Below are 21984 nucleotides of genomic sequence, written 5' to 3' on the forward strand. Positions count from 1 at the left end.
GATGGACGGCAGGGGCCCCCTTCCGGGGGTCGCCGGGCTGAGGCTGATGGAGGGGGAGTGATGGCGTTGGGAAGTGGCCTGGAGCGGAACTGTCCCAGGGGGCGGGCGGGCCCCGGCAAGTCGTTGCGGAAGTCATCGGTCGGTCCGCGGATCCCCGGCATCCAGTGACGCATCCGCTGGAGGGCAGTCGGCAAGTGAGGCAGAGCTGGTGGAGGATCGCTCGGAGGGGGAGCTGTCGCAATCGGAGGACGAGGGGCAGTAGGAGCTGCCGGCGGTGGTGGACTCGGGACCTTCGGCTGGTGGGACTCCTTCCAGGCATCGCGGTGAGTCCACAATTACTTTGTCTGCTTTACATGGTACTGTTGGGGGAGGTGTGGTGGTGGGGCGGGCATGCAAGGGGCGGCCAAGTGGGGCCGCTCCAGTCACGCCGGCCGCGCTGGTGTCAGATCGTGCGGTGCCGGATGCGGGTTTGCAGGGATTTTTGCCGGGCTTGAAGGAGCTGGTTCAACGGTTTGAGCCGGGGGTGGGGGGGACCGCCCCCTGCGGCAGCTTGGGTGGGACCGGGCGCGGGGGTTGGGAGGGACGGGGGGTCGGTGGGTCAGGTGATCGGGGCCGCGGAACCAGCGGCACCTGCCTCTTTGGTGGCGGGGGTGGCTGAACAGGGGATGGATAAGCCGTCCGCAGGGGGAAGACCACTGTGCCCGCAAAGAAACAGGATTTGGTTCGCTTAGCGGACGCGGCGAAGTGCGAAGTTTATGTCTGCGTCGAGGGGCCCCTGGGGGCCCATCTGAAGCCAGAAGTTAGGGAGAAGATATGGAAAGGCGCATATGTGGAGATTTTCGCCCTCCAACCGTTGGAGAAGTTTAATCTCGATAGGGTGAGGCCGGAGGATCACAAGGAGGACGAGGAGAAGAGGCGTTACAGGCTCATTCCTCGGACATTTACGAATTGGTTACAGGCATTCGCCATTTTGGCTAGTGTGATAGGGGAACGGAACACTGCTCAGCGCTGTTTTGCTACCTTGACACCGTGGGAGAGGCCTACAGAGTCTACGGGGGAACGTCATGGTTGCGTTATGACGAGCAATTTCCTCAGCGGAGGGCCATTCGCCCGTCCTTGAAATGGGATCATAAGGACATCAGCTTGTGGATGCGCCTTCTGACCTCGGCGAGGTCACCTAGCCAGTTTTTTCACGGGGGGGCCAGTGGGTCCACTAACCCCGGACAATCGGCCACAAGAAAAAAAGGGGTGTGCTGGCAGTTCAATGAGGGCTCCTGCAAGTTCGGAGAGTCATGCAAGTACAAGCATGAGTGCTCTGGATGTGATGGGGGGGGGGGGGGCACCCCTTGTCCCGCTGCTTTAAGCAGGGAAAGGGCAAGCCCGGTGTTGCTGCTGGAAAGGGGGACCACGCTGGTGAGGGTGGCAAAGATGCTGCCTTCCTCGCTAGGTACCCGGATCAGGAAGCCGCACAGTTGCTGGCCCGGGGTTTTGAAGAGGGTTTTCGGATTCCGGCGCAGCTGGGTGAAGTGCCCCCAGTGGCACGCAATTTGCGGTTGGCATTGCAACACGCCGGGGTAGTATCGGACAAGTTAAAAAAGGAGGTGTCTTTGGGGCGCATGAGGGCCCCTTTTCTGTTGTGCGCATTCCGGATTTGGTGGTGTCGCCTTTGGGTGTGGTGCCCAAAAAGGAGCCCAACAAATTCAGGCTCATTCATCACTTGTCGTATCCGAAAGGGGGATCGGTGAACGACGCCATTGATCCAGCAGTTTGCGCAGTGTCATATACGTTGTTCGATGCTGCTGTTTTCTGGGTAAGGAAGTATGGGAAAGGGGCTCTGATGGCGAAGACTGATATTGAATCGGCTTTTCGCCTGCTTCCCGTGCATCCTGAAAGCTTCTGGCTGTTGGGCTGTCAGTGGCAGGATGAATTCTATGTCGATCGTTGTTTGCCTATGGGCTGTTCCATCTCTTGTGCGCTGTTCAAACAATTTAGTTCTTTCCTGGAGTGGGTTGTGCGGGATGTCGCTGGACTGAATTCGGTAATACATTACCTGGACGACTTCCTCTGCGTGGGCCCGTCTGCTTCTGAGGTTTGCGCAGTACTGCTGGCTACGTTGGAACATGTTGCCAAGAAGTTCAGAGTTCCCCTGTCGCCGGACAAAACGGAGGGTCCTTGTACGGTGTTGAGCTTCTTGGGCATTATTTTGGATTCGGAGAGGAAGGAATGTAGGCTGCCGGAGAACAAGTTGAGGGCGCTTCAGGCGGAGATTCGTGGGATGTTGGGGTTGCGCAAGGTTCAGCTTCGACCATTGCAATCGCTGTTGGGTAAGTTGAATTTTGCGTGTCGCATCCTGCCAATGGGGAGGGTGTTTTGCCGACGGCTGTCGGCCAGCACCGCGGGGGCCACCTCGCCCAAGCACTATATGCGTCTGTTGAAGGCACATAGGGAGGATTTGGCGACATGGCACACGTTCCTGGCTAACTTCAACGGCAGGGCGCTGTGGATGTCGGGCTCAGTTAGTAATTTTGACCTGGAGCTGTACACGGATGCAGCGGGGGCGGCTGGCTTTGGTGCTTTTTCCAAGGGCGCTGGAGTGCGGGGCCATGGCCTAAGTCGTGGAAGGCGGCAGGCCTGCTTAAAAACATGTTACTACTGGAGCTGTTTCCAGTGGTTCTGGCGGTGGAACTGTGGGGCAAAGCGTTTCGGAATCTGAAAGTTCGCTTTCACGGGGATAACTTGGGGGTGGTGCAGGTGATCAACAAGGTATCGGCGGCGTCTCCGCCGGTGGTCAAGTTGCTCAGGCACTTTGTGTTGCACTGTTTACAGTTAAACGTGTTTATCTATGCTGTACATCTTCCGAGGGTGGAGAACGTTATCGCTGATGCTTTGTCTCGCTTCCAGTGGCACAAGTTTCCGGAGTTGGCACCAGGGGCGGAGGAACGCAGGGTTCCTTTTCCGGAATGGCTGTGGAGGATTGCTTTGGAAGAGTAGCCGGCTGGATCAGATGGTCGGTGAGCGAGGCTACGTGGTCAGCATATAGCAAAGTGTGGGCAGAGTGGGCCGGCCTCGTACAGCAGGTTTCGGCGGGGCAGGAAGATCAGGACTTGCGTTTGCTGGTGATTTATTTTGTTTCCAGGAATTTTGAGTTAGGAGTGTCTGTGTCCGGGCTTAATCGAAAGTTGGTTGGGCTGGCGTTTTGGTTCAAGTTGAGGGGTTTACCTGACGGGACAAAAGATTTTTGGGTCAGACAGTCTATGAAGGGTTACAGGCGCTCTCATCCCAGTAGGGATACCAGGAGCTCGGTTTCGTTTGAACTTTTGGCGAAATTGTTGGTGCAGCTACCTGGGATCTGTTCTTCACCCTACGAGGTGGCCTTGTTCAGGGCAGCGTTTGCGTTGCCATTTTTCGGGGCGTTGAGGGTTAGCGAATTGGTGAGCCCGTCGTGGATGCGACAGGGGGGTCTGGGGATGACTGAAGTGGTATGTGAGGGGGACCGGCTATCCATTGTGGTGAGCCGGTCAAAAACTGATCAGTGGGGCAGGGGACAATCAGTGCAGGTGTTTGCGCTGCCCGGATCTCCCTTGTGCCCTATTACGTTAGTGCGCAACTTCCTGAGCGTGCGCCCAACAGTGGGTGGCTCTTTGTTGGTGCCTCAGGATGGATGGTCCCTCTCGAAGTTTTAATTTACGGCTGTTGTTAATCGGTGCTTAGTAGCATCGGGTTTGGAGGATCAAAGATTTTCCTCGCATTCCTTCCGCATAGGGGCGGCGACGGAGGCAGTCAGGTGGGGATTGGACGAGGTGGCGGTTAAGCGGATCGGGAGATGGGAATCCAAGCGTTTTCTGTCGTACGTTCGCCCGCATTTGTTTAACTTCGTCAGGGTATGTACAGGTACTTCTGATGTACTGTTTAGTTATTGACGTTTTGGGTTGTGTTTTCTTCTCTTCCGTTCTCACAGGCGGACAACAGGGATTGGTGTGGATAGTTGGCCACTCGTATGTTTGTTGGGGGGCCAGAAGGGGTGATGCTCGCCCGGACGGTCGTCAACTCGGTTTATCCCGCCAGGATGCAGTTATCCGGTGGTTAGGTGTGCCGGGCATGCTGTGGGGTCGATGTACATGCACGCTTAGACGGCCCCCCGGATGTGCTGGTTTTGCACGTGGGGGGCAACGATTTGGGTGTGAAGACTATGTTGGATTTGGTAAAGGAAATAAAACTTGATTTTTGGCATCTCCGCTTTGTTTTTCCACACATGATCATTGTGTGGTCAGATATGGTGGGTAGGACGTCCTGGAAGTTCGCGAGGTCGGTGGACAAAATTAACAGGGCCAGGAAGAAAATTAATAAGGAGGTCAGCGGCTTTGTGGTCAGGAATGGGGGGTTGGCGGTAAGGCACTTAGAATTGGAGGTGGATACGAGGCGCTATCTCAAAAGGGATGGGGTGCACCTTAATGATGTGGGGACGGATTTATGGTCCCTGGGTATTCAGGATGGAGTTCAGAGAGCGTTGAGGGTGTGGCAGGGGGCGCAAGGGTAAGGCTTTGCCCTTGCGTGCTGTGCCATGGTGTTGGTCTGTGCGGATGAAAGATTTACCCCAGTGATGGAAGAGTGTGGTATAGTACCCGTCGGTGGGGATACAGCTAACAGTGGTTTTAGCTGAAGTTGGTATCAGGTGCACTGCGGTCAGGGTTTGACCTCTGAGCTAGTTTGTCAGCTTGAGGTCTATTAGAGTTGGGTACCGCAGTGCCGGATGGTTTGTTATGATGGTGGTTGGTGGGTTTATCTTATCACAGACCAACGGGAGGAGTTCAATGGAGGAAGTGCCTTAATACCTGAGTTTAGATTTGTTAATTATGTTATTTATGTTATTTATGCTAATTATTTTGAATAATTTTATAATAAAGATAATTGGCTGCTACGGCATGTTTTACTCCAGATTGGTGTGGTCTCAGTTTCTGGGGTATTTAAGCATAAGGGGGCGTAGCAAGTCACAGTATGTCGTACCCTAGTCAAGGACATAGGTCTTTTTCTTTTTTTTTCTCTCATTTGCCCTGCCTAACTCCTCACTGTAATATGGAAATATGTTTTATAGTAATAGCATTTGAAAAGTATTGCTGATGTACTGTAAAACTATACAACAATGCACATGAATAACAGTTGATTTTATAGTCTTCAGCGTCTTTAACAGCTTCTATGTACTGCTTAAAGAGGCCGGTCTAAACACAGCACGTAACCACCATGACTTGCTTTTCCTGATCATACAGTTCAGTGCATTTCATCACTCATTTACCGGCAGTGTCTCTCCAGTCCAGGTACGTTACTCCTGCATGGATTTCAATGTGTTACTCTGTAGTATAGAAGTAACGTGATTCAAAAGTTTTTGTTCATTTGCAAGAGGGCAACAGCTGGAGGGCCATAGTTTGAGGATCCCTGTTCTAGCAAATGGCTAAGCCCCTGTACACACAGTCGGAGATTTCGACAACCAAATCCGACGGATTTTGTCCGTCGGATCTTGTCCGAAACTGTTGCATACACACGGTCGGACTAAGTTGTCGAAAAATCCGATCTTTCAGAACGTGATGATGTAATTTCGTTACGATGGGACTACATTCAGGCTAGTAGCCAATAGCTTTGATGTAGGAATTTGATCTGAGCATGCGTGGCACTTGGTCAAAATTCTCTACACATGATCGGAGTATGTCCGATCAAACCAGTTGGTCGGAAAATATTTCCAACAAGTTGTAAAATTGGGTCCGATGGATATTCCGATGGAATCAGTCCGATGCATACCACACACAGTCGGATTATCCGACAACACGGTCCGATAGGACACATTCCGACTGATTCTCCGATCGTGTGTACAAGGGCTAAGAGTGGATCGTGTGTGTGTGTGTGTGTGTGTGTGTGTGTGTGGCTTTCCACCCTTGGATTGTGTTTGTCAAAGCTTAAGCTATATTCACACGGCTATAAAAAAAAAAAAAAAATAAAAAAAAAACACATTTACCAGAATTTTTAAATTATGGATCTGAACGCAGCTGCATTGTTTTCAATGAAGACATTTGGGTTGATTTACTAAAGGCAAACCCCCTCTGCACTGCAATTGTACTTGGAAGTACAGTCATGTAGATCTGAGGGAAAGCTCTGCTGATTTCTATCATCCAATCATGTGCAAGCAAAAATGCTGTTTTATTTTCCTTGCATGTCCCCCTCGGATTTACAGCTAGTGCACATTGGAGTTGCCTTTATTAAATAACCCCAATTGACAGATGCATACACATGCACTACTTTCAGATCTGTAACAAAATCCAAAAATCTGCATCTGAGGACATGCTAATACATGTATACTATGCATTCTTTTATTTAAAAAAAAGTATGCATTTAAAACTGATCTAAAGGCAAGAATAATTTACGCAGGAACTTTTATTACAGAAAAACATCAGTAAACTGAACGATCACTTAAAGTGATTGCAAAGTTTTTTTTTTATATTTTTTAAGTAACATACATATCATACTTGCCTCCACTGTGCAGCTCTATTTGCACAGCTTGACCCTGATCCTTGATTTCTGGGGTCCCTGGTGGCTCTCACGGCTCCTCCCCACAACAGATAACCCCCCTAGGAGAAGTACTCTGCCAAGGGAGTTACCTTGCGGGCAAGCTCCCGAGTCCAGAATTTGCGCCTATAGACAAGAATGCCGGACTCGGCCCCGGAACCTGAGTTATTGGATTTGATTGACGGCGGCAGGAGCCAATGGCTGTGCTGCTATGAATCTATATAACCAAGTGCCAAGAACCCTGGGCAGAGAGACATTGGAAATTCCAGGGCTCAGGTAAGTAAGATGGGGGGGGGGGGGGGCAAAGCATTAAGGTGAAAAAACATGAGGGTTTACAACCCCTTTAACCACTTCCCGACCGCCGCACGACGATGTACGTCGACAGAATGGCACGGGCAGGCATATGGGCGTACCTGTACGTCCCTGCCTTCCCGCGGGTCGGGGGCCCGATCGGGCCCCCGCCCGGTGCCTGCGGCGGTCGGTATTCGTTCGCGAGCGATCCGGGATGAGGGGGCGGCCATTCATTCATGGCCACCCCCTCGCGATCGCTCCCGACGAATAGAAATCCTTTGTGACATCACTTCCTCTCCTGTAATGTAAACACAGGAGAGGAAGTGATGTAATCTCTCCTCCGTGTCGGTATTTTTCGTTCCGACACCGAGGAGAGAGGATCGGTGAGTTGCACCAACACGACACTTCACAGTAGAACATGCCAGGCACACTCACACCCCCCCGATCACCCCCCCAATTACCCCTGCCCCCCAGTCACAGTGACACCAATGTCATTTTTTTTTTTTTTTTGCATTGGTGTCATTTGTGACTGTAATAACTGTTAGGGTTAGCCCCCTTTAGTTCTAATGTACCCCCCTAACCCCCCCAATAAAGGTTTAACCCCGTGATCACCCCCCGTCGCCAGTGTCACTAAGGCTGGGTTCACATTGCAGCGGTTTATGAGAACGAATGTGATTCGCACCGCACTGCAGTGCAAATCACATCCGATCTCTGTGCGATTCGAGTTCAGCCATACAGATAGTATGGCTGAATTCGCATCGCACCCGCCGCAAATTCGCACGGGACCCTTTTTTTGGCCCGCAGCAGAATCGGATCGCATGGGTGTTCACACCATGCGATCCGAGTTTGCAGATCGCACTGCGATATGCGAATTGATCTGGGGGTGTCATTAACATTTCACTGACACTCCCAGCAGTTCGCATAGGGCAGTGTGAAATGCCGCCGGGAGGCATGCGATGCGGGAACCCGCCGCGGATTCGTGGCGTTCCCGCATCGCTCCAGTGTGAACCCAGCCTAATAAGGGATCATTTTTCTGATCGCTGTATTAGTGTCACAGGTGACGCTAGTTAGGCAGGTAGGTATTTAGGTTCGCCGCAGCTTTTTATAGCGCCAGGGACCCCCATATACTACCGCATAAAGCCCCCTGATTGCCCCCTAGTTAACCCTTTCACCAGTGATCACCATATAACTGTTACAGGTGACGCTGGTTGGTTAGTTATTTTTTATAGTTTCAGGGCACCCGCCATTTATTACCTAATAAAGGTTTAACCCCCTGATCACCCGGCGGGTGTCATTTGTGACTGTAATAACTGTTAGGGCAGTTAGGGTTAGCCCCCTTTAGTTCTAAGGTACCCCCCTAACCCCCCCCAATAAAGGTTTAACCCCGTGATCACCCCCCGTCGCCAGTGTCACTAAGGCTGGGTTCACATTGCAGCGGTTTATGAGAACGGATGTGATTCGCACCGCACTGCAGTGCAAATCACATCCGCTCTCTGTGCGATTCGAGTTCAGCCATACAGATAGTATACAGATAGTATGGCTGAATTCGTGTCGCACCCGCCGCAAACTCGCACGGGACCCTTTTTTTGGTCCGCAGCAGAATCGGATCGCATGGGTGTTCACACCATGCGATCCGAGTTTGCAGATCGCACTGCGATATGCGAACTGATCTGGGGGTGTCATTAACATTTCACTGACACTCCCAGCAGTTCGCATAGGGCAGTGTGAACTGCCGCCGGGAGGCATGTGATGCGGGAACCCGCCGCGGATTCGTGGCGTTCCCGCATCGCTCCAGTGTGAACCCAGCCTAATAAGCGATCGTTTTTCTGATCGCTGTATTAGTGTCACAGGTGACGCTAGTTAGGCAGGTAGGTATTTAGGTTTCCCTGCCGCTTTTTATTGCGCCAGGGACCCCCATATACTACCGCATAAAGCCCCCTGATTGCCCCCTAGTTAACCCTTTCACCAGTGATCACCATATAACTGTTACAGGTCACGCTGGTTGGTTAGTTATTTTTTTATAGTTTCAGGGCACCCGCCATTTATTACCTAGTCTCACTAGTGTACCCCTAAATTTAGGGGTGTCTACTTTCCAAAATGGGGTCATTTGGGGGGGGGTTTGTGCCATCTTGGCATTTTATGGCCTTCAAAACTGTAACGCCCTTAGAAAGCCTGAAGGCGGTGCTTGGTTTTCGGGGCCCCGTACGCGGCTAGGCTCCCAAAAAGTCCCACATATGTGGTATCCCCGTACTCAGGAGAAGCAGCAGAATTTATTTTGGGGTGTCATTTCACATATGCCCATGGCATGCGTGAGCAATATATCATTTAGTGACAACTTTGTGAAAAAAAAAAAAGTTTGTAATTTTCCCGCAACTTGTGGCAAAATATAAAATATTCCATGGACTCAACATGCCTCTCAGCAAATAGCTTGGGGTGTCTACTTTCTAAAATGGGGTCATTTGTGGGGGTTTTGTGCCATCTTGGCATTTTATGGCCTTCAAAACTGTAATAGGTAGTGAGAAGTGAAATCAAAAATTTACGCCCTTAGAAAGCCTGAAGGCGGTGCTTGGTTTTCGGGGCCCCGTACGCGGCTAGGCTCCCAAAAAGTCCCACATATGTGGTATCCCCGTACTCAGGAGAAGCAGCAGAATTTATTTTGGGGTGTCATTTCACATATGCCCATAGCATGTGTGAGCAATATATCATTTAGTGACAACTTTGTGTAAAAAAAAAAAAAAATTATTTTTTTTTGTCATTATTCAATCGCTTGAGGCAAAAAAATAAAATATTCAATGGGCTCAACATGCCACTTATCAATTTCCTTAGGGGGTCTACTTTCCAAAATGGGGTCATTTGGGGGGGTTTTGTACTGCCCTGCAATTTTAGCACCTCAAGAAATGAGATAGGCAGTCGTAAACTAAAAGCTGCGTAAATTCCAGAAAACGTACCTTAGTTTGTAGATGTGACAACTTTTGCGCAAACCAATAAATATACAATTATTGACTTTTTTTTTACCAAAGACATGTGGCTGAATACATTTTGGCCTAAATGTATGACTAAAATTGAGTTTATTGGATTTTTCTAATAACAAAAATAGAAAATATAATTTTTTTTCAAAATTTGCGGTCTTTTTACGTTTATATCGCAAAAAATAAAAATCGCAGAGGCAATCAAATACCATCAAAAGAAAGCTCTATTTGTGGGAAGAAAAGGACGCAAATTTTGTTTGGGTACAACATTGCATGACCGCGCAATTACCAGTTAAAGCAGCGCAGTGCCAAATTGTAAAAAGACCTCTGGTCATTTACCAGCAAAATGGTCCGGTCTGAAAGTGGTTAAAGTCAGGCAGTTTTCCTATGCATGTACATTATCTGTTTATCCTTGATTGACTTACCAGCATTGGTTTGCTTACCTGTATAGTATAAACAAGACTACAAAGATAGGATGGCAGTGGCAAGCACCAACCTGATCTGATAAAGAATGTTAGTTTGGATAATAGAGTGCCCTAGGTTTTTAGGCTCCATGAGAGCAAAAACAAATTCTGCATATATACACACACAATAAATATATATCTAACACGTGCGCGCGCGCGCACACACACACACACACGTAAGGGCTTCACACTTGACTAAACTTCTAACGCTCCTATAGCTTTTGTATGGCTTTAGTATAGGCATTAGGCTGGCATTTTACAAGCATTAATAAGGAGTTAAAAATGCTCCCCAAACAGGCTATGGGCAGTTTTGAAGCATTTGATGAGCGTTAAAACTGCTCCACAAATGCCTCTTCCATTACAGTAAGGCTACTGTCACACTGGGGTTCTTTGCAGGCGCTATAGCACTAAAAATAGCACCTGTAAAGTGCCTCTCTTCTCACTCCAGTGTGAAATGCGATGCTAACCCCTAGTGTGAACAGCACTCTGGGGGTTATTTACAAAAGGCAAATCCGCTTTGCACTGCAAGTGCAAAATGCTGCTTTTTTTTAATCTTCCTTGCATGTCACCCTTGGATCTATAGTGACTGCCCTTCCAAGTGCACTTTCAGTGCAATTCCAAGTGCATTTTCAGTGCAATTCCAAGTGCATTTTCAGTGCAATTCCAAGTGCATTTTCAGTGCAATTCCAAGTGCATTTTCAGTGCAATTCCAAGTGCACTTTCAGTGCAATTTCAAGTGCACTTTGCACTTGTAGTGCAAAGTGGATTTGCCTTTAGTAAATAACCCCCTATGTGCTGTCTAATGTATCTTGTGCATAGCCATTTGAGGGGGCTTTTTAACGCCTCTCAAACGCCTGCACTTAATGACAGTTTTTATATATTTTGGGGGATATTTATTATAGCAAAATTTTTAATTTAATTTTTTTTTTCAAAATTGTCGCTCTTTTTTTTGTTTATAGTGCAAAAAATAAAAACCGGAGAGGTGATCAAATACCACCAAAAGAGAGCTCTATTTGTGGGGAGAAAAAATATGTCAATTTTCTTTGGGAGCCACGTCGCACGACCGCATAATTGTCAGTTAAAGAGACGCAGTGCCGAATCGCAAAAAGTAGCCTGGATTTTGGCAAGCCAAATGGTCTGGGGCTCAAGTGGTTAAAGGGTGTGGTTACCAGGGCCGTCTTTAATATTGATTGGACCCTGGGCAAAAATTTTCTTGGGCCCTCCATGCAGGTTTGCTCTCGTTTCGATCAATGGCAATGCTGATTTTTCTTACCGACTACCAATATAAAGAGGAGTTTCAACACTGGTCACCAATGTAATAGAAGCAATTTTCTTACCTTTGCAGAACATGCTGATGATAGGCTTAAAGCGGGAGTCCACCGGGACTCCGCGTTTTTTTTTTTTTTTTTAAAGCCAGCAGCTACAAATACTGCAGCTGCTGACTTTTAAAATAGTGACACTTACCTGTCCAGCGCGCCCGCGATGTCGGCACCCGAAGCCGATCTCTAGGTCGCCTGTCGGGTCCTGCCGCCGCCATCTTGGGTATGGGAATCAGGAAATGGAGCCTTTCGGCTTAATTTCCCGGTTCCCTGCTGCGCAATAAGGACGCTCCCCGCTGCCTCTGGGATCTGTGTGTTTCCCAGCAGGCAGCGGGGCACTTGCGGGAAGGGGCGGGCACTTGCGGAAAGGGGCGTAAGTTACGCCCCTTTCCGCAGAGAGCTATCCCGGAAGTGGGTGCAGTTACCTGGATTATCCAGGTAACTGCACCCCCCTCCCCCCTTAAAGGTGCCGATTGTGGCACCGGAGGGGGGGAGGGTTCCGATGAGCGGAAGGTCCACTTTAGGGTGGACCTCCGCTTTAATGACCACGGCTGTAGGTCGGACTTTTAACCATTCCCCTTTATCTCCCCAGTGGGCAGCATTCAGAATAGGTGATGGTGGCTAGGACATCAGGGAGGCATGATATACATATGAATACCACCTTTATCTACATATGAATGTTGACACTATGTACATATCAATGCCGGTATTTACATGTAAACACAGGGTCTGCAGGTGAGTCATCTATACACAATAATAGGGCAGAGCTGGGCAGCATTAGTAACAGAACATCACACTGAAATATCAGGACAAAGCACAGGAATAAAACCTAAAGGGACGAGGGAATTTAAATTTGGATAGTTGGCAAGTATGAGGCAGCTGCTTTGGGCCCCACAACAATGAGAGGACCCAGGGCAGCTGCCCCTTTTGCCCTACATTAAAGACAGCCCTGGTGGTTACATAGGGTCTGAGACGAAAGAGGGATGCAGGGGGGAAGGAAAAGAGGGATGGAGGGAGTGAAAGAAAGGGAGAAAAAGAGATGGGGAGAGAGGGAAGGAAAGAGAATGAAGGAAAGAAAAAGGGATGGAGGGAAAGCAGGTCCAGATCCTACACCACAATAGCAATATGTGTATGGCAGAAAGTTTAACAATCAGCAGATAAAGATATTCCAAACATCCCCACAGTGTGCCCAATCCTGTGTGTAGGTTAAACCCTTTGCCTTCTAGAACTCTGCCTTCCCTGTCACGTGCCCAGACCCATGTGCAGATTAACCCCTTTTGCCTGCAAGAATGCTGCCATCAACATTGTGCACCCAGCCCTGTGTGTAGATTAATCCTTTTGCTTGCCAGAACTCTGCCATCCCTATGTACCTAACCCTGTATTACTTGGTTAACGCCTAGTCTGCCTAAAATTCCTGCTACCTGACTGAGAGCCAACTCTCTGCTGTTCAATAAAAGCATTGTGTGTGCCTACTCTCGGCGTGTGTTCCAACCACACCTTCGTCACAGTATGTCTGTGCAAATTCATCCTCTCTTGCAACATCTGTCCTGTTTCGTCAACATAAGATCCTTTGCTACATCTTTTGTATTGGATGAGGTACACAACATTACTAGAGGTACAGCTGTCTGATCCTGTGATATTGAAGGTCCCATTTGTGTGTGTGTGTGTGTGTGTGTGTGTGTGTGTGTGACACTTTTGGATAGATTGATTCTGATTGCACAGTTTGCAGCTGTTAGGGCTTACTTAGGTTGGAGTCCATGGCGCAGAGATGTAGGAAAAACAACAAATTCTCCTGCGCTCTGGTTTCTTGGTCTTTGAAATGTGATATATACAGTTTGAAATGGTGTTGTCGCTAAGTCTTGCAGCCCTCCTTTAGAACATTGGGTGTTCAAATACTAAAGAGAAACAATACAAAAGAGGGGAAGGCGCACTGACCTAGTGCATTACCATAAAACAGCTTTATTTAAAAATAAATCAAATAGCAGAATGGCTACTCACAAACGAGTATTGATCAAAGGCAAAATCAATACAAATAGATCCATCGCACCAAACGTTTGGCGAATCCAGACCAGATGTCAGAGGAATTGGTGAATACCTCTACGGAAATGGCTAACGCGTTTCGGGAGTGACCCCCTTTCTTCAGAGCCAAAAAAGGGCAATGGTCTCTCGCTGGAGGCTACCGGTATATATATATATGGAAGCCTCTAAACCCATGTGGTCAGAAGGGTCATGAAGCTCCACCCCAAAAAAAAAAAAAAAAAACCCATTCACATATAGGGAAACATTTTCTAGTAAACACCTCCATGCAAAAGAGGGGGCGACTACGAGTGTCCCCTCTTTTACAAAAACACACGCGTGTGCACATACACACATATGTGTGGGTGCACATAGTTCACTCTAATTTACTTATTTATTATGCTCCTATCTGTATAGTCGTGCGGGAAAGAAGGACAAGGCTTTACCTTAGATTTGACCACTCCGGCATTTTATTCGTTGATACATGAAAACCACACCTGTATGTACAGGGAGGAAGTACTCGGTGATCGCTCTCATGTAGGCTGGAGCGCACCTAGTCCCGTATAACAGGAAGTGCGGGCGGATATGCGTTCCACCCGCAACTTCCGGGCGCTCCAGCATGGACACTTCCGCTCAGGCACACATCGGGGACGCCCGAGCACAGGCATCCATCTGCATATCATGCTCCACTCACGCTCCTGCGTGTAACCAGACCGCTGGAGCCAGGACCCGGAAGCGCGGGCGGAGAAGAACCCGCCCACACATTTAGGCCACCGGACTCAGCCCAACCTCCCATACGTACACCAGCCTATTTACTGGGGGCAGCAAAGTGACAAAATAAACTATGCAAAAATAGGGGAAAGGGGGCGGCATTCAAAATAAATAGTGAAAAAAATAGAGGAAAAAAAAAGGGGGTTATAGAAAACTTCCAAAGGTCATACCAGCTCTCCAGCGAGAAGCCACACGCCCTAAATTAATATTGCTACAGTTATAAAGTGGAAAACAAATGACAAGACATTTTTGAATTAAACATTAAAAATTAAAAAATTCAATTAATTATTGAATAATTAGTAATTACATTAAAAAATCAATTAAACACAAAAGAGAGGGGAATACTTTAGAACTAATTAATTACATAGATAATTAGTTAAAAAATGAATTAAAAATTTATTAAAAAATGATGAATGAAAAGATGTATATAAAAAATATATATAAAATATATATAAAATATATATATGAGTATATATAAATAAACCAGGACTAAGTCTATCTGGTTAGCCAACAGGTCTTATACCCAAGGCTGGGTCTACCATCCTTTAAGTATGTATGCTGCCTCTGCGGGAATATACCCTGAATACATCGCCCTATCAGAAGGTTTGGGCCCTCAGTTGCAATGAACCACCAGGGGGAAAAAGGTTAAAAAAACTAAAAAAGGAGAAATTAGTTAAAATTGACAATTGGAAATTGTAATTCATTAGTTAATTGGTTAAAACCTGAACCGAGACTAAGTCTATCTATCCAACATTCACTACTTAAGGCTGAGCCTAGCGCTAGTTGCCTCTGTATACCGTATCTAAAGAAATGTACCCAAGGTACAAGCACCTTGTCTAAAGAGTTGGGCACCCGTGTGACCAACGGGCCCCATACACCGATCAAATGAGCCTCATGTAGCCATGATTGAATAAATAGATTCGATTAAATTAAATTAAATTAAATTTAATTAAATTGAATTGCCTCAGCTACATAAGGCCTTAGCCCTCCCCAGAGCTCGCAAGGGCTACCCATCTTACAGGAGGTTGTGTAGTTCGATTTCTTCATTAAGGCCTTTAGGGGCCATAGTTCCTAGACAGAATATCCAGTAGGCCTCTCCATTACAGAGTAGCTGATGTTTTTTGCAGTTGTCCACATCGTTTGGCATAGCCTCAATCCCAAAAACCTTCATGCCCTCCACATTACTGGCGTGAGTCTCTTTAAAATGTCTTGGTAGCGAATACTTGTCCTTCTCCGTCTGAATGCTACTTCTATGTTCGTTCATTCTGGTTTGCATCTGTCTTGAAGTGCGGCCAACATAGAGGAGGCACAAGGGCACAAAATGCCATAGATGACATAAGTGGTCCCACAATTAATGAACTGCTTGATCTTGTGGACTTTACTATCAGTGCCTATTACGTCTCTTTTCCTATGGCACATATACGTACAATTAGCACAATTTGTACTCCCGCATTTATAGCTGCCCTTTTGATCGAATTTTGTGGTCCAGATGCTATTTAGGCCTCTGCTTTTGATCTTCTTCACCCTACTTGGGGCAATAATGCTCCTCAGATCTTTCGGTCTCCTGAAGACTACATTCGGGCATGGGGGGAGGCTAGTTTTCATGATAGGATCAGATTCAAGTATCCTCCAGTTTTTCTTAAGGATCCTTTATATTGCTGGAGCCCTATTATTGAACCTAGTACAAAAGCGTGTCTGAGGATGTTTGTAAATGTGGGATGTAGTCGTCAGAGCTTCTTCTCCAGTCTTGTCACACAATAGCAGATACTTTGAGAAGGCTTCCTCAATGTACTTTTCCTTGTATCCCTTTTCTCTGAATTTGTTTTTAAGAATGAGGCTCTGTGTCTCGTAGTCTTGTTTGAGGGTACAAGTCCGCCTGAGTCTGCAGAATTGCCCAAAAGGGACATTTCAGATCCATCTTGGGTGGTGGTGGATATGGGCATGAAGATATGAATTTCCAGAACTTGGTTTGAAGTGGGTTTTGGAATAAATCAATCCTCCTTCGTCAGCTCGCAGTTCTAGGTCTAGGAACACCAGAGATACCTCATCCACCACATGCGTGAATGTGATTCCAAAGGGGTTTTCGGCACAGTGCGTCAGGAATCCTTCTAGATCGTCATCGCTACCATTCCAGATAATGAGGACATCGTCTATATATCGAGCGAATAGAACTAGATTCTTTCCAAATGGATTGTTGGTCCAAATGTACTTTTACTCCCAATAGCCCATAAAAAGATTTGCGTAGCTTGGCGCAAATCTAGCCCCCATCGCAGTACCTTTTACTTGTCTATAGAAACATTTCATAAACATAAAATAATTGTGGGTTAAGGTGAACTCCGTGCTGTCATAGATGAATTTAGCCTGGGCCGGGTTGAACAGATGTGCTTCTGCCAGATAGTATTCGATTGCTCTTAGGCCAAACTCATGTTGAATGGAAGTGTATAGGGATACCACATCCAAAGAGAGACATTTATACCCCTTTTCCCAAGTATATGCACTAAGGATATCCAACGCATGACCAGAATCCTTAATGTATGATGGCAAGTTGGTTACCAACCTTTGAAGGAAGTAATCAATATAGCTACCGAGATTACTGGTAAGGCTATTCATTCCAGCAATAATTGGTCTGCCTGGGGGCTTTTTCAGGTCCTTATGAATTTTTGGAATGTGGTAAAAATATGGGACTACTGGGTGCTTGGCATTCAAGAATTGATATTCATTCTTAGTGATGACATCATTGGATAATGCTTCATCCAGAAGTTTTTTAAGGTCAGTACTGTAGTTGACTGTGGGATCACAGGTAAGCTTCTCATATGTGTTCTTATCTCCAATGAGTCTGGAGGCTTCATCCACGTACTGTTCCCTGTCCTGTATCACCAGACCACCTCTCTTGTCTGCCTTTCGTATTACGATGTCAGAATTGTCTCTTAGGCTTTTTAGAGGGCCGTCTAAAGATGTATCGTGGCCCTTATTGTATTTGCGAGTCCCATTGCCACAGAGCCTTCTGAATTCCTCTAACACCACTTCATAGAAGGTCGGTATAGAATTCCCTTTATTCCAGTGGGGATAGAAGCTTGATTTGGGTCTAAAAGTGGTCTTGATGGTCTTATCTTCATAAATCATAGAAGAGAACTCATCTAAGCAAATCTGTCCCCCTTCCACATACAGGTCTTCCAGAATCTCCAATGTTTTTAAATCTTCTTGGGAATCCGCAGAGGAAATGGGAGAGGTTGGTATAATGTTAGTGTCTGCCGTTACATTGAGTTCCTTCAACTTAAAGTGACGTTTTACTGTAAGGTTGCGTATGAACTTATTCAGATCTATAAAGAGTTCGAAGAGATTCGGTGGATTTTCAGGAGCATAGTTGAGTCCCCTTCTAAGCAGCCTCAATTCAGACTCAGGGAATTCCTGCTTTGATAAATTGAAAATCTTGATTGTGGATTCACCCTCTATTATTTTGAAGGCTTTTGTGATTTTCCGCCCTCCCCTACGACCTCTTCTCGTTGCTTTTGCTGCCTCCTGGTGTTCGGGGGTGGTAGTAGTCGAGATATATTGTTTTTCTGCGCTGCGGGTTTTGTCTTTCCCGCAGCTCCTTCTACCAAAAAAGAAATCTCACCATTTAATTGAAGTGTTTTGTTATTAGTGAGGTTTTCATTATCACCTAATGAATCCTGAGTTTTTGCTCCTTGGGTCTGTTTTTGATGTTTCTTTGGTGACCCCATATTTGGGTACACCTTCAATGTCAAATCTGATAGTTCAGAGATGTAGGCTCACCCTTGCAAATGGACACCGGGGCCTGATGGGTTCACGGCAGAATTTTATAAAACCTTTAAGAGCCTTTTGGCTCCTCGTCTGAGGGAGGTGTTCAGTGAGTGTTTGGCATCTGGCCTGCTCCCTCCCTCGATGAGAAGGTCGGCCTTGATCCTTCTGTCCAAGGGGAAGGATCCTTCCATGGGTGAGAATTGGCATCCTATCGCCCTTCTCTCCACGGATAGAAAGATTCCAGCAAAGATTTTGTTTACGCGTATGTCTGCTGTTGCGGGCAAGCTGCTGTCTGCCTCCCAGCACTGCACAGTTCCCGGCCGTAGCACCTTTAGTGCAGTCCTTAACGTCCGGGAGGCTGTGGAGAGGTGCAGGGCAACGGGTGATGGGCGGTATCTGCTGGCATTAGATCAGGCGAAAGCTTTTGATCGGGTAGACCACGAGTACCTCTGGCTTCTCCTTAGTAGATACGGCCTGCCTGATCGATTTATTGATTGGCTCTGGACTATGTACAGAGGGGCCGAGAGCTTCCCTCTGGTCAATGGTTGGGTGGGTCCTACCTTTCCGGTGGACTCTGGTGTTAGACAGGGCTGTCCGCTGAGTCCCCTGCTCTATGTCTTTGCAGTCGACCCCTTCGTAAGAAGGCTAGACTGTGGGCAGCTGAGGGGGGTCCTGATGGAGCCCGGCAGTGGCCCGGATAAAGCGGTGAAGGTGGTGGCCTACGCGGACGACGTCTCAGTGGTAGTGGCTAGCCGAGAAGAGGCCCAGTTTGTGGAAACACAGATTGGAGGCTACTCCGAGGCGTCTGGTTCGTTGGTCAACTGGGACAAGAGTGAAGCTCTCTGGTTGGGAAGGGAGGGTGAGCAGTTCGACCTCCCGGACGTTTTTCCCCTGCCCCGACCAGAGGTTAAAATCTTAGGCATTTATTTCGGCCAGGGTGATTGTCCCAAGCTAAATTGGGAGCGCAGGCTGGTAAGTGCCACCCAGAAAGTTAACGCCTGGAAAGGCTGGAAGCTGTTGTTGAGGGAAAGGGTGAGCCTGGTTAAAACCTATTTGCTTCCCGAGTTCCTCTATGTCAGCTACGCATGTCTGTTGCCAGAATCACTCTATGCGCGGGTCTGCGGTCTGTTTTTTCTGCTTTTGTGGGGAAACAGACTGAACCTGATAAAGAGGGAGGTCACGTATCGGCGGAGAGGGGAGGGCGGTTTGGACATGATCAACCCCACGGTTTTTTTTCACTGTGGTGTTCCTGAAGTTCAATCTGCAATCCATTTTTGTGGACGAACCCTCTCTGTGGGAACGTTCGTGCAAGAATTGGTTCCTAGTGTTCCTGAGCAGGTGGGAGGGGGGCGGTCGCCCGGGTGACCTTCGGAGGTCCCACGGGTACCTCCCCGCCTATGTCCCAACCGCCCTGAAGGTACTAAGGCGGTGGAGGATAACGGCCTTAGAGGTAGGCTCCCTGGGCCGGCGTGAGCTGTACCAGAGGGTCATGGCCTCAGACGTTTTGAGACCACTGGCCTTAAGGGACTGTCCAGACAGGGTTCTCAGGGAGGGACTAGCCCTCCTGAATTCCAAGAGAATTCCTGCCAAGTTCTGGGATCTCGCATGGAGGGTGTTCCACGGACGACTCTATGTGAGATCGAACTTGAAGTACCGGAGCCCAGAGGACAGAGGCTGTCCTCGCCCTGAATGTGGTGGGGTGCTAGAGACCATGGACCACTTTTTGGTCGAGTGCCCCTTCAACTTGGGGGTTCTGGGGGAGGTTGGAGATGCCATTGGCTATCCCCGTCTCCGGGCCCTTGCCTATCCTGAGAGGGTGTACGGTGACTTCAGAGCCCGGAGGGGTTTTGTGTTATCATCACTGTATTTAGTTAGTGTCATATGCCTTTACTACACTTGGCACGCTCTGTGTTTAGTGTCCACTAGGGGCAAGTTCCTGCCCATGCATGAGGTGGCGGGTGATATAGTTCGGGAATTGGGTAAGGTGAGGTTTCTTGAGGGGGAAAGAATGGGTAGGGAAAGGTGTGCTAGGTTGTGGAGAGGGTTCTCTTTCCGGCCACCTTGATGATCTCCCCCTTCTTTTCCTTAGGTGGAGGTCTGTCTGTCCTTTCACCCCCTTTTTTTTTTTTAGCTTTTGGGCAACTTAATTTTAAAAACATGGTATGCACCGTCAGATTCGTTACGTTCCTGCCTATAGGGGGTATGTAATATAAATGTACATAGTTAGAATAATGATTGGAAATTGTTTGGATAAGTTTTTTTTTTTTTTTTTTTTTAAGTAGTCCAGATGATCATGGTCGTCCGATATGGGCAGTTTGAATAGATCCTGTCTATCTAAAAACATTTGTACAAGTTGTTCTTTTGTTCTTTTTTTGCTCAAGTATGAGTCTTTCTTAAGTTCTTGATTATGTAAATCAGTAGCAGTTTTATTTTAATAAAAATTTCCACCTACATAGCTCTCCTCTATTTGAGCCATCTGCCATCTGCAGAAGTTATTGGAAGTTGTGTGTGCCTCCAGCACAGCACAGCACAGTATACATCTGTATATACCCCTTTATCTCTGTTGTTCTATAATAAAGGCATCTGCAGGAGTTAGTGGGTGTTTTGTGCCTCCAGCACAATATACACCTGTATCTACCCTTTATTGCTGTTCTCTAATAGAGCCATCTGCAGGGCTTAGTGGGTGTTGTGTGACTCCATTACAGTATACCCCTTTATCTCTGGTGTTCTATAATAAAGGCATCTGCAGGAGTTAGTGGGGGTTGTGTGCCTCCAGCACAATATACACTACCCAACTGCTGTTTTACCCAACTCCCTTCAGGCCATTACCATGTCTGGAAGGCCAGCAAGGAGAGGCAGACAGGCGCGAGCCGATAAAAGAGGGCAAGCAGGCTCTGTGTCTAGAGACAACAGTGCTGGTCGTGGACGCGGTGCATTGTCATCAGCACGTGGCCATGGGACACGCTTGTCCTTCTTTTCGGCAGCTGGACATGTTGAACCGCAACATGCCAATGACTTGGTAGAGTGGATGACCAAGCCCTCTTCATCCTCCTCATCCTCTCTCACCCAATCTCAGGGTACTAGCAAAGCAGCTGCCAACGCATCGTCTTCCCTCGTCTCAATGTCATCATCAGTGACTCCTTCCCTAGACCCACCACGTCCTCCTGAGGAGTCTCCTGAACTCTTTGAGCACAGTGTTGGGTACATGCTCCAGGAGGATGCCCAGTGTTTTGTAGGCTCTAATGATGACACTCAGCTAGAGGAAGGCAGTAGCATGAATGCAGAGAGAGGGGATGCTCAAGAAGGACAGCAATCTGGCAGTCATGTTCCACAAGCTGCAGCATATTGCCAGGTTTGCTACAGCGATGAAGAGGGAGGGGATGATGAGGGCACTGACTCCACGTGGGTGCCTGGTTGGAGGGAGGAGGAGGAGGCGGCACATGTCCAACAAGGCAGGATGCCCTCCGGGGGCCAGCTTAGGGGCAGCACACCGACTGAATTACACCGCAGAGCTCCGCCTGTGCAGGGCGCTGCCTCTGCGCGTTATTCTAAAAGTTCTTTGGTGTGGGCCTTTTTTGAGACGAGTGCATCAGATCGCACCACTGCTATTTGCAACATATGTCTCAAGCGTATCTCGCGTGGCCAAAACATCAGCTGCTTGGGCACCACATGCTTGACCAGACATATGTTGACCTGCCATGCAGCTCGTTGGCAAGCGTACCTCAAAGACCCACACCAAAGAACAAAGCGGACCTCTCCTTGCTCCTCATCAGCTGGCATCTCCAACCCCACTAGACCTTCAGTCCTCTCTGAAACCTGCTCTGAGAGGAATGAAGGTGT

At 47.9% G+C, this 21984-nt stretch overlaps 1 protein-coding gene across 3 annotated transcripts in view; it reads left to right on the forward strand.

Annotated features, from left to right (window-relative positions):
• LOC143988780 (alpha-1,4-N-acetylglucosaminyltransferase-like) overlaps nucleotides 1-21984 on the forward strand; it is a 337591-nt gene that overhangs the window by 201243 nt on the left and 114364 nt on the right. Inside the window, exon 1 of one of the 3 annotated variants that reach the window (XM_077488633.1) lies at nucleotides 5247-5312. The exons of the other annotated variants lie outside the window; for them this stretch is intronic. The gene's annotated coding sequence lies outside the window, so the exon portion shown is untranslated. Of the gene's footprint in view, nucleotides 1-5246; nucleotides 5313-21984 lie in introns of those variants that run through there. 3 annotated transcript variants of the gene reach the window in all.

This window comes from Lithobates pipiens, unplaced genomic scaffold (genome assembly GCF_037356315.1).
Source record: "Lithobates pipiens isolate NorthernLeopardFrog02 unplaced genomic scaffold, aLitPip1_a1.2 Scaffold_18, whole genome shotgun sequence".
Classification (NCBI taxonomy): Eukaryota; Metazoa; Chordata; class Amphibia; order Anura; family Ranidae; genus Lithobates; species Lithobates pipiens.